The sequence below is a fragment of the Orycteropus afer genome, unplaced genomic scaffold, assembly GCF_000298275.1.
Source record: "Orycteropus afer afer isolate SDZICR_OR568_19922 unplaced genomic scaffold, OryAfe1.0 scaffold00029, whole genome shotgun sequence".
NCBI classification, from domain to species: Eukaryota; Metazoa; Chordata; class Mammalia; order Tubulidentata; family Orycteropodidae; genus Orycteropus; species Orycteropus afer.
The window spans coordinates 10,192,083-10,207,676 of NW_006921616.1; positions in this window are offsets into that span (position 1 = coordinate 10,192,083).

The window sequence follows — 15,594 nt, forward strand, 5'->3', positions numbered from 1 at the left end:
ATTCCATCGCTGCATCCCATCCCCAGGCTCTGTCAGCAAGCAGATGGTCCATCTCCAGGTGGGATCATTGGGATCATTGGAGGCTTGCTGCCCCCCACTTGGTGGTGAGCTTGCTTGAACAGGGGCCTGCTCTTGTTCCTCTGTGTGCCTTCGGAGGGCATGGATCATATGAAAGACAAAACAAAAACTATAGCATCACATTGATTCTGACTTATAGCATCCCTATAGGACAGAGTAGAAGCAGACTGCAACACCTTTCTCCTGGGATAGGCTGGTGGATTCAAACCTACAACCTTTTGGTTAGCAGCCAAATGCTTAACCACTGCCCTCCCAGGACTCCTGCATGGATCATAGTGATGCTCAATAAGTGTTTGATGAATGAATAACAGATCTGACAAATGCTTAGGTCTAAGTGTGTTCTGGGAGCTTTGGTGGTGTAGTGCCTAAGACATTTGACTGCTAACCAGAAGGCTGGCAGTTCAAACCCACCAGCCACTCCTCGAAAGGAAGGTTGGGCAATCCTACTTCCGTAGTGATACTGCCTCAGAAACCCAAGGAGGGGTTGCTATGAGTCGAGGCCGACTCAATGGCAAATAACAACAACCACAAACCCTTATGAATGGATGGTGCACCAGGCAGTGTTTCGTTCTATGAGTTGGAGCCAATTCAATGGCATTTAACAACAACAACAAACCCTTATCTTCCCAAAGTTGCAGAAAAAAACATTATTTCCCTTTAACTTAATTAAGATTATTTCAGAATCTTTTAAATGGAGTTTCCCATAAAGAAAATTGCTTATATACTATACATACACACACACACACACACACACATACCAGAAATGATTAGTGGTTACCAGTGGTAGGAGGGAGGGGGATAAGGGAAGCTTTTGTTTGTGGGGCACTGAGTTTATGTTAATGGTGGTGGAATATTTTGGAAAAGGACAGCAATCATGGTGGCACAACATGAAAAACGCCATCGATGCCCCTGAGCTGTAAATGTGAACATTGTACGCTGGTGAATGTTTTGGTGTGTGTTTCCACCACAATAAAAAAGGAAAAAGAAAGGGAAGGGAAACAGTGGCTTCCTTCTACAGTTTAATGTAACATTAAAGTATAGAAACAATTCTCCTAATTCCAGAAACCCACTGCTTCTTACGTCCATTGGAGATCTGGAGGGACCCAGACCCCTGTATTGACCTCTGCTCTGGCTCTAAGCACCCCAGCCCACAGGTTTTCTACACTAAGACTCAGGCTGGGCTGTTCGGCTTGCTTGACACCCTGTGGGGGCAGCAACCATATAGATCTTGTTCAGGGCCACATCCATCATGTCAGGCACAGAGAAGTGACTCAGGAGACAAGTGAACGAATGCATTGTCCTGCAGGTATAGGAGCCCGAGTCCAGTCCCCTAATTGGAAAAGACAACAATTGTTCCAAGTTAGAGAAAGAAACCAATACGACTTTGACTCAGTTCGTATTGAATGAGCCACAGTTGATCCTGGTTCGATGTTTTCTCATTGTGCTATCCAATATCTTCACCACAGCCCTGCCAGGTGGAGATGATTAACCCATGGGTTTAGTGAGGGGAAAGCTAACTGTGTTTCTATTCCCACATCCCTTCAGCTTGCTACATGGCCACTGCATTCACCCCAGCACCCTCAGCAAAGGGACAGCTTTTCACATAGCCTCCTGACTGCTGCCTCTACTGGAAACTGCCTCCCTCTCTCAGATTCTCAACTCTTGATTTCCAAGAGAGAAGTACAATTGGCTCAGCCCTGCTGGTGATCCAGCTCCCAGGCAGGGCGAGCAGCCAGTGGTCCAGATCCCACAACACAGCTGTAGGAGCGCCGATATTCCGTGACTTGTGCTGTTCCCTTTCAGCTCTGTGATTCCCAACCGTTGCATCACCAAGGGCAGTTTTTATTCTTTTCTCCCATGGGGTTCAGGTTGTAACCGGCTTTTTACTGTGAAACAGGCCATATTTATTTAATTTTCCATTTTTATCCATCAAAGACATAGGAACGGTCCATCAGAGTTTTTAATGAGGTTGAAATACCCAGGATTATCAGAGTCCATGTAATTCCAGCCTAAATCAATGAAACACTGCATTTTAGTTACACTTTTCAGCTTCGGAGTGGCTTAGTGTATGTTTTCAGGGTGGCCTTTTGAAATGTGGAAAGTAGCTCTGGTGTCTCTATCATTGTCCGTAGGAGATCCCAGCTTGGGAGTCTGTGCTGAAGCTTAATGGCCTGTTTTGCTGAACAGAAACCAAAGACCTTGAGCGGTAGCTGGTCATTTATACATTGGTGTCTGCCTTTGTGTCTTCATGCTGCTGTAACAGAAATTCCACAAGTGGGTGTTTCTAGAACACGGGAGCTCATTTTCTTACTGCTCAGGAGGCTAGGAGTCCGAATTCAGGGAACCGGCTTGAGGGACAGCTTTCTCTCTGTTGACTCTGGAGGAAGGGCCTCATCCCAGCTTCAGTAGTGCTGTATTTCCAGCTCCATGTCAGTCGTTACATGGCATCTTTCCCCATATGTGCTCCCTTGTCTCTGTGACGAAGGCACCCTGTTGACACTATGGTTAAGGCACTGGGCTGCTAACCAAAAAGTCGATGATTTAAACCCACCAGTTGCTCACAGGAGGAAGATGAGGCAGTCTTTTCCATAAAGATTTACAGCCTTGGAAACTTTCTAGGGGTCGCTATGAGTCAGAATCAACTTGATGGCAGTGGGTTGGGTTGGGTTTTTTGGTCTCTGTCTAATCTGCTCAGAAGTGATCAGGTTTAGGACACACCCTACGACAGGGCCTCATTAACTTAACAAAGAAAACTTTATTTGTAGACAGGATCACATTGGCAGGTATGGAGTTAGGGTTCCAGCACATTTGGGGGGAACAATTCAATCCATGATAGTGTCAGTGAAGGACCCAAGGGCAGATCTTGCTGCCATGGGGTTCCCTGTGATCCAGGCCGGAGCAAACAGGGAGGCAGGTGCATTGTGCACAGAGTTAGGAGTCAGGCTTACGTGTGTTCAAATCCCACTTCTGCTACTTAGGAGCTGTGATATGCCCTTGGGAAAGTCATTTGGCCTCTGCTCTCAGTTTCTTTATCAGTAAATAGAGTTAGTCACGTGACCCTTCCCAGGGTATGATGTTGTTGTTTGTTCCTTCCAAGTCTCCTCTGATGCAAGGCAACCCTGTGTACAACAGAACCAAATGGTGCCCAGTTTGTGCTATCTTTACAACTGTTGGCATTCACTGGTCCATGGTTGCAACCACTGTGCACGTTGAGTGACTTGTGGCCTGGGGGCTTCTCTTTCCGTGCTGTAGTGGACAGTAGTCTGTTGTGATGATAGCGTTTCACTCTCTAACTTTCGGGAGTAGATCCTTAGCCCTTCCTTTCTAGTCTGCCTTAGTCTGGAATTTCTGCTGAAATCTGTCCACTATGGGTGACTCTGCTGGGCTTTGAAATACCAGTGGCATAGCTTGCAGCATCAAAGCAACCCATAAGCCACCAGAGTATGGCAGACGGACAGATGGGTGGTGAGCCTAGGGAATGTTGTCGTTAGGTGCTGTTGAGTCAGATCCGACTCATAGTGACCCTGTCTGAGTCCAACAGAAGGAAACACTGCCCAGTCCCCCGCCAGCCTCACAATCCTTGCTGTGCTCGAGCCCATCACTGCAGCCACTGTGTCAGTCCATCTCGTTGAGGGTCTTCCCCTTTTTCGCTGACCCTCTACTTTACCAACCATGGTATCTCTGACCGGTGCCTTCTAACAACATGACCAAAGCAGGTGAGATGAAGTCTGGCCGTTCTCGCTTCTAAGGAGCATTCTGGCTGCACTTCTTCCAGGACAGATTTATTCATTCTTCTGACAGTCCATGGTATTTTCAGGAATGTTGTTGTTAGGTGCCGTCAAGTTGGCACCAACTCACAGCAACTCTATGCACAACAGAATGAAACACCACCTGGTCCTACACCAGCCTCACAGTCTTTCCTATACCCAAGCCCATCGTTGCAGCCACTGTGTCAATCCATCTCATTGAGGGCCTTCCCCTTCTTCATTGATCCTCCACTTTACCATGCATGATATCATTCTCCAGGGAATGGTCCCTTCTGACAACATGACCAAAGTAGGTAAGATGAAGTGTGGTCATTCTCACTCCCAAGGAGTATTCTGGCTATACTGGCAGTCCACGTTATTTAAAGAGGGTTAAGTGAGATCATATGGATCTATTGACTGACAACTACTTGTATTTTTTTTTTAATTAATAATTATGGATAATTGTAATTAGGATAGGAAGTCTGGTGGTATAATGGTTAAAGCATTTGGCTGCCAGCCAAAAGGTTGGAAGTTCAAACCCACCAGCTGCTCCTTGGGAGAACAATAAGGCAGTCTACTTCCATAAAAATTTACTGCCTTGGAAACCCTATGGAGTACTCCTACTCTGTCCTCTGGGGTCACAACGAGTCAGCATTGACTCGATGGCAGTAGGTTTGGTGGGTTTTCATGATTAGGGCAATAAGGAGCCCTGGAGGTGCAATGATTAAGTGCTCGGCTGATAGCTGAAAGGTCAGTGGTTCAAACTCACCCAAAGCTCTGCAAGAGAAAGGTGTGGCAGTCTGCTTCCCTACAGCCTTAGGAACCTTAAGAGGCAGTTCTCTCTGCCCTGTGTATGGGACTACGAGTCACAGTCAACTCCACAGCAACAGTAATTAGGACAAGCCAATTTTGTCTTAGACTGAATTTCAAGATGGCAGCACTTCCTTGGTTAGAGCCTAACTCAATGCCAAGCGCTGACTTAATCCTCTGGGAGGTGATCATACAAGTCACAGCCTCAGCTGTGTGCCAGGTTCTGGGCCTGGTGGTCACATGCTTCCTGCATTTAATCTTCACAGGATCCTATGAGGTGGATGCCATCAGTCCCATTTTTTAAATGAGGAAACTGAGGTTCAGAAGGATTAAATCCCTTGCCTGATACACAGATGGTAATTGGCAGAGCCCAGAATCAACCTCAGAACTATCGGATTCTGAACGCTGTGTGTGAAAAGTCTGCTAAGAATGAATTTCTTTGTCGATCCAGGACGTTTCTGAGGTTTGGCAGACCTCACCATCCCAAGAACATAAAATAGATATGCAAATATCATTTAAAAAGTGATATTGGGGGTAATTTCTAAAGACTTCTCTGCGAAATCCCCCTGCAGATGCCTTTGTTCACTTGTTTTCCTCTCTCCCGCCCGCCACCCCACCTCAGCCCTGCATTTGTGCAGTCCGCCTTCCACATGCACGGGGAAGTAGGCGGAAACAGTGGGAACATACACATTTGCTTTTTGGAGAACACCCAGCTCATAGTTTTGGCTAAAGCTGGGATGGCCGGAGTCCCAAAATACAGCCCAGAATGTGTGCAGCTGAAATATGCTTCTGTGGTTTGTCCACTTGAGGACGCGGCTGTCACTGCTCCTGGAAACGCAGGCCTCCATAGCATGTCACGGTTACCGTGCGCTCGTCCGGGAGAGCACAGGGGAGAATACTGGAGACTAAAGAATGGGAGGATCTATCTGATCCAGGGTTTTTCAGTCTCAGCACTGTTCATATTTGGGGCCAGATCATTCTTCGTTATAGGAATTTTATTTTATTCTGGTTTAGGTGCACGTTTACAGAGTAAATGGCTCCCATTCAGCAGGGTGCACACAGATCAACCTGCAACGTTGGTTGCGACCCCCACAAAGTGTCAGTACTTTCCCTGTTTGCATCCTGGGTTTCCTGAGTCTGTCTGCTCGTCCTCCTGCCCTCCCTGCTACCTAACTTTGCTGGTAGGCGAATGCTCCCTGTACTTGATTGTTCCCAGCACGTTCCTCCCAGGTGTCATTGCTCACTTTATAGGTTGTCTTTCATGTGACTGAAAGGTGAGCTCTAGGAGTGGCTTCAGTTCTAAGTTAAAATGGTGACTAAGGACTGCAGTCTCAGGGGTTCCACTAGTCTCTATCAGACCAGTAAACCTGGTCCTTTTTATGGCTTTGTATTTCATTCTACCTTTTCCTCCCACTCTATGCAGGATCTTCTGTTGTGTTTCCTTTCAGAGCAGTTGGTCATAGAAGCTGGACACCATCTAGTTCTTCTGGTCTCAGGTTAATGGAGGATGTCATCCATTAGTTCTTTGGACTATTGTTTCCTTGAGTCTTCAGTTTTTTGTCTTGATTCTCCAGTGCTACTATAATAGAAATACCCACAAAGTGGATGGCTTTGACAAGCAGGAATTTTTTGTTTTACAGTTCAAGAAGCTAGAAGTCTGAATTCAGAGTGCTAGCTCTAGGAGCAGGAGCTCTGGTAGTGTAGTGCCTAAGGCACTGGACTGCTAACCAGAAGGCTGGCGGTTCAAACCCACCAGCCACTCCTCGGAAGGAAGGTTGGGTAATCTACTTCCGTAGTGATACTGCCTCGGAAATCCAAGAAGGGGTCGCTATGAGTCAGATCCGACTCGACGGCACATAACAACAACAACAACAACAACAACAGCTCAAGGAGCTGGGTGGAGGCTCCTCAGTCTTGGACTCCGACTTTGCCTCTTGTCCCAGGCCCACTGGAGCAACCTAAAGGCCTCTTCTAACTCACACAGCTGCTGGCTGCTGAGGCTGATGACCCCAAGATTCCACAGGTAAAATGGTTCAATCCCAATATTGGCAGGAAGCATAGCAGGCCACTGGTTCAAATCCGGGGAACTGGAGATGAAGATTCAGCCAAATACAGGATCCAAATTGTGCCAAAAAGCTAGAGACTTTCCCAAAGCTTCTCCACAGGGACCAGAAGAAGTCCACACCCCGAAGGTAACTCCCCTTCAACCACTTAGCGGCTTCACAGCAGATTCTCCCATGGAGGTGGTTATAGTCTCATCATGGGGAACAACTACATCTAGCTGCCCAGCCACTCAAAACCATGGCCCAGCCAAGGTGACACACAACCTTAACTACCACAGTTTTCTTCACTCTTCTTTACTCCAGATGGGAAGAGACCAATAGTTGGAACTTAGACGGCCACTCCCAAGCTTTTAAGATCTTAGTCGCTACTCACCAAAGTAGGAAGCAGAACATTATCTTTATGGCCTATGTTATGCCAAGTGACTCGTACGTCCCCCAAGGCTGTGGTCCCCAGCGCTCAAGCCCAGTATCTCATTCACGGGAGGTGTTTGGTGATAATTAAGAGGTTTCCACGGCTGTGCTGCCAGTTCTTTCTATTAAATACACGGACATACTAGCAGCATGTGTAAATATGTACATAGGAATATCTGCACCAACCTTACATATATGTGTGGTGGTAGTCCATACACCCTCCCACCTCTCATCAGCTCACATGACCAGCTATGCACACCCTTGCACATTATTTCTTTTCGTTGCAGAATTGTGTGTGTAGTAGTATTTACTGACCACTTACGCACACACTTGTACTTTATTTCTCATTGTTGCAGGATTGTGTGAGTAGTAGTATTTACTGACGTTGCCTTTACTCTTACCTACCTTTCCGTTTCTTCCTTTGCCTCGATTATGTTGTGCTGACTTCCCTCGCGTTGCGTATTGTCTTTTCTTTCACCAAGTTAGCACATGTCTACTATTTAGTTAGTAGTTTTCCCTCTCATCCTCTCCCATTCCTGATAGCCATCAAAGAATGTTTCTTTCTGACTTTCCTTGACTTTTTTATAATAGTGGTCTCATACAACATTTGTCCTTTCGTGGTTGACTTAGTTCACTCAGCGTAATGGCCCCCTGATTCACCCATGCTTTAAGATTATTTCCCAAATTCATTGTTATTCTTTAACATTGTGTCGTGGTCCATTGTGTACATGTACCACAGTTTGTTATCCATTAATCCACTGATGGGCACTTAGGTTGTTTCCATCTTTCTGCTATTGTGAATAATGCTGCAGGGAACATGGGTATGCATGTGTTTGTTTGTATCACAGATCTTATTTCTCTAGGATATATGCCTAGGAGTAGGATCGCTGGATCCATTTCTAGTTTTTGGGGGAAGCACCATACCATTTCTCACAGTGGTTGTACCATTTTGCATTCCCACCAGCAGTATATGAGAATTACAATAGTCACACAACCTCACCAGCATTTGTTATTTTCTGTTTTTTTTATCATTGCCATTATTACAAGAGTAAGATGGTATCTCACAGTTGTGATTTGCATCTCATTAATGGGTTGGGCAATCCTACTTCCGTAGTGATACTGCCTCGGAAACCAAGGAGGGGTCGCTATGAGTCGGGGCCGACTCGACGGCAAACAACAACAACAATGGCTAATAATGGGATTTCTGGTAGCGTAGTGCCTAAGGCACTTAACTCCTAACCAGAAGGCTTGTGGTTCAAACCCACCAGCCACTTCCCGGAAGGAAGGTTGGACAATCTACTTCCGTAGTGACACTGCCTCGGAAACCCAAGGAGGGGTCGCTATGAGTTGGGTCCGACTCCACAGCACATAACAACAACAACAACAATGACTAATGTTTGCAAGCATCTCTTCATGCATTTGTTGATTGCCGGAATGTCTTTGGTGAAGGGTCTGTAAATGTCCTTTGCACACTTTTAAATTGGATTTTTTGTCTTTTTGTTGTTGAAGTGTTGAAGTTTTCTATATATTTTAGAAATTAGAACCTTGTCAGATGTGTTATTACCAAATTTTTTTCCCCCTGTTTGTGGGTTCTCTTTTACTCTCCTGTTTGATGAGCTTAAGTCTTTGATTTTTAGGAGGTTGTTGTGAGTGACTGGCTGCCCTGTGCACAGTGGGATGGTTAGCAGCATCCTTGGCCTTTACCCTCTAGGTGCCAGCAGCAACCCCCCCCCCAGATGTGACAACCAAAAAGCATCTCCAAAAAAACTAATAACTACCATCTAGTCAATTCCAACACATAGCAATCCTATAGGACAGAGTGGAACTGCCTAATAGGGTTTCCAAAGCCATTAGTCTTTATGCAAGCAAACTGCCTCATCTTTCTCTTGTAGAACGGCTGGTGGGTTCAAACCATCTTTTGGTTAGCAGCTGAATGCTTATTAACCAAGGTGCCACCAGAGCTCCTTAAAATGTCTCCAGACATGGTCAGATGTTCCCTGGTTGAGAACCTCTGGTTTAATCTAACTGCTTGTCCTTCTTTACTGTGTCCTTGCCCCCTGCTCCTCCAGCCCACTCTTGAATATCTCCAAGGATAGATAGCTCACTACCTTCCAAGGCTGCCCATCTCACCTCTGGAGAACACTGATGTTAGGAAACTCTTCCTTACATTGAACCTACATGTGACCCTCTAGCCATGTCCTTTGTGTAGTCCTATTCTGCCCTGCCCTCTGGTCCTCATGGTACTCCCTCGAGTGTTTACAGATGCGGTCCTTCCCATTCTCGATTCTTCTCTACACTAGATAAGATACTCCTCAGATGGACTTATCACTCCACCTGCCAGTTGCTGTTGAGTGGATTCCTACTCATGGTGACCCCAAGTATGTCAGATGAAGACTGTGCTCTATAAGGTTTTCAATGCCTCATTTTTCAGGAGATTGAAAGGCCTTTCTTTAAGGTGCTTTTGGGTGGACTCCAACCTCCAACCTTTCAGTGAGGAGCCAAGCACATTAACCCTTTGTACTGCCCAGGGACTACCCAGTGTGTCTACCTGCCATTTTAAGTTGAAAAAGTGAGAGAGGGGGTGCTAAGAGTGACCAGAGAAGAATCATTTCCTCAGCAAACGTTGTAGTCAAGGTACTCAGGCCTGGGAAAATGAAAAGCCACTGTATAAGCAGCTGCCTCCTCTAGGTCAACCAACCCTGCCTAGAAGGCTAGGAGTCCTCAAATGTTAGCTCCTCAGTTAATACAGGCGAGGGCTAGGACAATAAGTGAGCCAGAGGAGAGTAGGAGATGCCATAAAAGGTGAGGCCAGCACAGTTCTGCACTGAGCAACTCTAGTTGCTTCTTCTAAAGACCTACCTGCAAGGGTTGTACTCTTCAACCTACTTTTTCTTGGGGTATTTTCAAGGAAAAAAAATTAAAAGACTACAAATGTGGAAACATCTGATAGACTCTATGTAAAGAGCAAACCCCATAAAAGTAAGGTATGATTATCTGGATCATCATCACCCCCCCACACACATACCCCTCAGCTAGTTGGCTTCTCCTGGCCATAGTTTCTCAACCCTGGCCATGCAAAGTTGCAACTGGGTTTAGTAGCAAGTTCCTAAGGAAAAAAAATATTCAGAAAAAAATCTCTGAATTCCATTAGTTTAATCTGATCTGACTTATCAAATCAAGATACATCTATCCATCTCTCTTGCGCCCCATCTTGATGGCACCTAACACTATGGCACCCAGGTATCCAGACCAGTAGATTATGTTACAACAGAAATGAGAAGGTATGAAGGGCCAAGGACACACGGAACCTTCCTGCATGACCTCCTGAGAGCACTTGGGCAGGCAGGGGGTGCTGATGGCAGGCCAGTGGCACCATACGCTGTTGTGTCGTATGAATGGAGTTTCTAGCAGCCTGCTGACCCACTGTGATGAAGAGAATAAGGTCAGCCCAAATGAATTATCTCATAGTCACTTTAAACAATTTATTTTAGTACTTAACTTACGACAGTGTGACAATCCTTCCCACCAAAATTGGAATTTTGATTCAATTTTCAACTAGTGTTGGTTCTTGTAAGGTTCAAAACAGTGTGGTCCACGGGGCCCACTGCAGTGCAGAGAATTACTTAGTACAGCTCTTCCAATCGTGGTGTTTGTGACTCCTACCTGAAGACTGGGTGGAACCATGCAAATGTAAGGTGTTGGCAGCCCGAGAAACAGACTGTGCCATCCTCACAATCCCTAGCTTGAGCCCATCACCGCAGTCACTGTGTCTGCCCATCTTATTGAGGACCTTCCCCTTTTTCGCTGACCTCCTACTTTACCAAGCATGATATCTTTCTCCAGGGAATGGTCCCTTCAGACAACATGACCAAAGTAAGTGAAAAAAAGCTGTTCTCACTTCCAAAGAGCATTCCAGCTGTACTTCGTCCAGGGCGGATTTATTCGTTCTTTTGGTGAGACTATGCAAATAAGGTGTATGGAACCCTAAAGTTCAACTTTGCTTTTCTTCTATGCTTAAAATGAGCCATCCTAGAGACAGAAAGGGGGGGTCTCACCACCATCAAGAAAGAGCAGTCAGTAGTGGAGCACGTCCTTGGACCCGAGAACGCTGTGCTGGACCTTCTTGACCCGGTGGACAAAGATCTGTAACACTTTGCTGAGATGGCAGGGAGGCAGCAGAGAGACATCAGAGGCAGAACTGAGAGGCTGGCATGTGGCACAGGGTCAGGCACCCAGCCCATGGAGGGAGAAAGCTGAGTGCTTTGGGGCAAGAGCACCTATCAGGCAAAGCTAAGGGACTTGACTGCTAACCAGAACTTTGACTTTGAACCACCAGCCACTCCTCAGAAGGAAGGTTGGGCAATCTACTTCCATAGTGATACTGCCTCAGAAACCCAAGGAGGGGTCACTATGAGTCAGGACCAACTCAACACATAACAACAACATAGAAACTAGAGTTTCCTGCCCTCTCTAGTTCCACTGCTCTACCTGTCCCTTCCTGTGACTTCAGTTTGGCCAATGAGGGCTAAAAGGAAATCTTCTTGGGGGAGTGTCTCAGTTTTCTAGTGCTCCTATAACAGAAATACAAGTTGGTGCCTTTAACAGAAATTTATTTTCTCACAGTTTAGGAGGCTGGGAGTCTGAACGCAGGCCACAGGCTCTAGGGGAAGGCTTTCTTCCTGTCTATGTTGGCTCTAGGGGAAGGCCCGCGTCTCCTTTCAGTTCTGTTTCTTGCTTCCTTGGCGATCTCATCTGCCGTGGCCTCTATATTTCCCCAACTGCTTGTGTAATCTGCTCTTCTATATCCCAAAAGAGATTGACCTAAAACCCACTGGACACTAATACGTCCTCCTTAACATAACAGAGAAAACCTATTCCAAATGGAATTATAGGGGTTAGGATTTCCTACACTTATTTTTGGGGGACACAGGTGGGTTCTGGGAAAAGTGTTTTCTTCCTGATAAAAGGCAACAGATATGGATGGCAACCCCCCTTGCATGTTCTTTCTCCCTTGGCTGCAGCCATTACCCTGAGCTCTAGCAGCCATTTTGTAATCAGGAGGAAAAGCGAAGAAATACAGACTTCAGCCCTGACATGGTTGAAACGAGATGTCATCACTAGTATCTTCCATCCCTTTTATCTCATTAAATGTAACAAACAAAGCCTTATTTGTTTAAGTCATCGTTAATTAGGTTTTTATTACAGCTAAATAAATTCCCAATCAATCCAGGGAGGTTCTGAGAGGGCAGCCGGAGCTTATTAAAGGCAAGTGTCGTGTTTCTTTGACTGGGGCCGATGTCGGCCAGAAGTAGAATCCACTACTTCCCTCTAATTTACTAGGAAGTGCTCAGATAGTCTTAGAAAGCCCCTCCTTTCTCTGATAATTACCATGTGACCTTGGGCAAGACACATATCCTCTTTAGTCTCCTTTCCTTGTCTGTGAAATGTGGGTAATATCTGGTTGTTGTGAGAGTTATAAAAAAAAACAGAAAAGTGAAAGTTCCTGTATCAGAGTCTGGCCTATCTGTAAGAATTCGGTAGGTGATGATGGTAATGATGATGATGATAGAACAGTAGTGTCAACACACTGCATCACCCTGTCAACATACTAGGATCTCAATGTGCCCAGAATTCTGCTTTCTTATAACAAAACTCTATGCCCCTGAACAAGAGTTACAGGAGCAGCAGCTTTTCATCTGCCACTTCCGCTCCCCCTGCTGCCAGAGCTCCTTAAAACACAGTGCACTGAGTTATCGGGCCAGCCTCCCAAGGTGTGCAGGAAGAATGACAAATTTCCCTTTAGCCTGTCCCCTGCCGCCCACCTCTGGCCTCCCCCTGTTGCACTATCTGATTTCCAGACCTTTGTGCATGACCAAACCTAACTGTGTAACATTTTCCCATTTCCTGTTCAATTTCACCTCATTTAGTGTTGACCAAGGTTCTCAAATGCCCAGCTCCTTTGGTAATTTTCATTTTAATTTATCTTCTGTATTTGCAATTTCTCACTCAGTTTGCATTATCTGCAAATTTAATCTAAGTCCAATTTACTTTCTCCTTCCAGGTTGTTAATCAGCACTGTATATTGGATAATACAGTTTCCTGTATTGAGCCCTATGAGATCTTTCTCGATTCTTATTCATAGTCAGATCTAATCCAAGATGTCACTAATTATTACATGCACTGGCCATTTGTCAACCAAACCCAAGACTACGTTACCATACAATCTTCCAGGCCCTCCTTGTTTAATTGGGCTATGAATTGCTTGGGTCAGAGGTTCCACATCAAATCAATGTATAAATGATTTCCACTGAATTCCCCTGTGGGATTTCAACTCTATAATTATGTTCAAAAAATGGCTGTGCCTGTATTCGGGGGCATAATTTGAGGCTTTGAGTCTGCCTGGCTTGTTGCTCATTAGATTCTCCTCCGCCATGTGCGTTGAGATCAATTTTCTTATTAAATTTCTTAAATTCTTACCTGGAATGGCAAGCCAGCCACAGGAATGTTCATTTCCTGAGTCATCATGGTGATGAATATTTCTCTGTCTCTTCAGGTTGGAACTGAGCCAGATCCCAAAGTTCCTGTTGCCTTGATAGTTTGGTGAATGTTTTTGAGGACCTCCAAAGTCTGAAATGTCCCTTACTTGTGTTTGAGCAATGAATTTTAAATACTCCTAAACTGGTTAATAGTCAGTCAATATCTGCTAATCCAGCTGTTCTCAACCTTGGCCAGTTTGGAAATGTCCAAAGACTCGTTGAGTTGTCATAACTTGAGGAGAGGAGGGTGTGCTACTGGACTGACTGGCTGGTCACTTTCTTCTTTGGACCACAGTCCCCTCATCATTAATTTTGGGGTGGGACTGAATGAAAACCAAAAAACAAAACCCACTGCCAATGAGTTGATCTGACTCATAATGACCCTATAAGACAGAGTAGAACTACCCTAGAGAGTTTCCAAGGCTGTAAATCTTTAAGGATGCACACTGCCACATCTTTCTCCCATAGAGCAGCCAATGGGTTTTAACTATTGACCTTTTGGTTAGCAGCCAAAAGCTTTAACTACTGAGTCACCAGAGCTCCTGGGATCAAACTAAAACCAAAACCAAAGTCACTACCATCAAGTCGATTGCAACTCATAGTGACCCCCGTTGGGTTTCCAAGGCTATAAATCTTTACAGCCTCATCTTCCTCCCGGAGCAGCTGGTGGGTTTGAACCGCTAACCTTCTGGTTAGCAGCCAGATGCCTTACCTACTATACCACCAGAGCTCCTTGGGGTTGAACTAGAGATAGCAAATTTCCAAATCCCATTTTAGTCTTCTTCCCTTCCTCTCTCCAAACCTCCCTGTGTCCTTCCTCAAATATTTATTAGACACCAACCATGGGCCAAGCATCTTCACAGATACTGTGGATACACAAATAAACCCTCACCCACAGAGAGCTGGTGGTGTAGCTGGGAGTTAAACAATAAGCAAGACACAGCATCTTGGACACTAATAGGTACTGTTGCTGACGGGCCAGAGGAGCTTTTTGCTGAGAAACTGTAGGAGCACAACAAGCTAACAGCCATGATTAAAGCAGACGTTAATCACAAAGATCAATTTTCTGTTTTTTCTTTCCCTATGCTTCCCTCTGTGGACAATTCCTTTAGGGTGGTTTTTCTGCTTATTATTTTGAGCATATGGCTTATCTCCACCACCTGTTTCAGGTGATCACTGTGGTTCATGGGGCAAGACAACCCTGAGAAGAGAGATGCTGAGTTTGGAGCAACCAAGATAAAGAGGAAACAGAGACAATTCTTAGGGTCCAAGAGGCCTGAGTGTACCCACTGCCACATTCTCCCCTCCTTCTAGAGGTAATCTTTCCAGATAAGTACAAAGAGTTTGCAAAACAATTCTGACCAAGGCCAGTTTTACATCATTGACCGGGACAATAGAAAGTTCACAAAGAAGAGAAGACTCATCCTGATAACAAGAAGAAGATATCCTCAGCATTCCTCAACACTCCCTACCCCTAAGCCCAACGCCCTTTAAAAACCCTAACCTTTTCTCAGCTCAGGGAGACAGGCCGTTTAGGGAAACGATGCTCTCTGTCTCAGGTCTCAGGTGTCCGTATTCAACACATCTTTTGCTTTTCTGCCTCAACCTGTTGGTGGTGATTGACTCTACTTACACAGGTGGTAACACACTCGTCATTCCTGCATGGCCATGAAGGAAGTAAGGCAGGGCCCTGTGGTCTTAATATGCCCAGTCATTTCAGTGGCCTGACACCCAGTCTTGGGGGGGGGTGTTGTTGTGACTTTCAGCAATGCTGATCTCAATGACATATTCTAAGACTTATGTACATTCCACAGAGAAACAAAATTTCCAGCGTGAACAATGAATTTAGTCTGGACTGTATAACTCTCACGTGTTTATCTAGGCCATATAGAAGTTTATGGAGACAAAGATACTTGAGTTTGGCTCTTAGCTTTGGGACTTCTGAGCTGT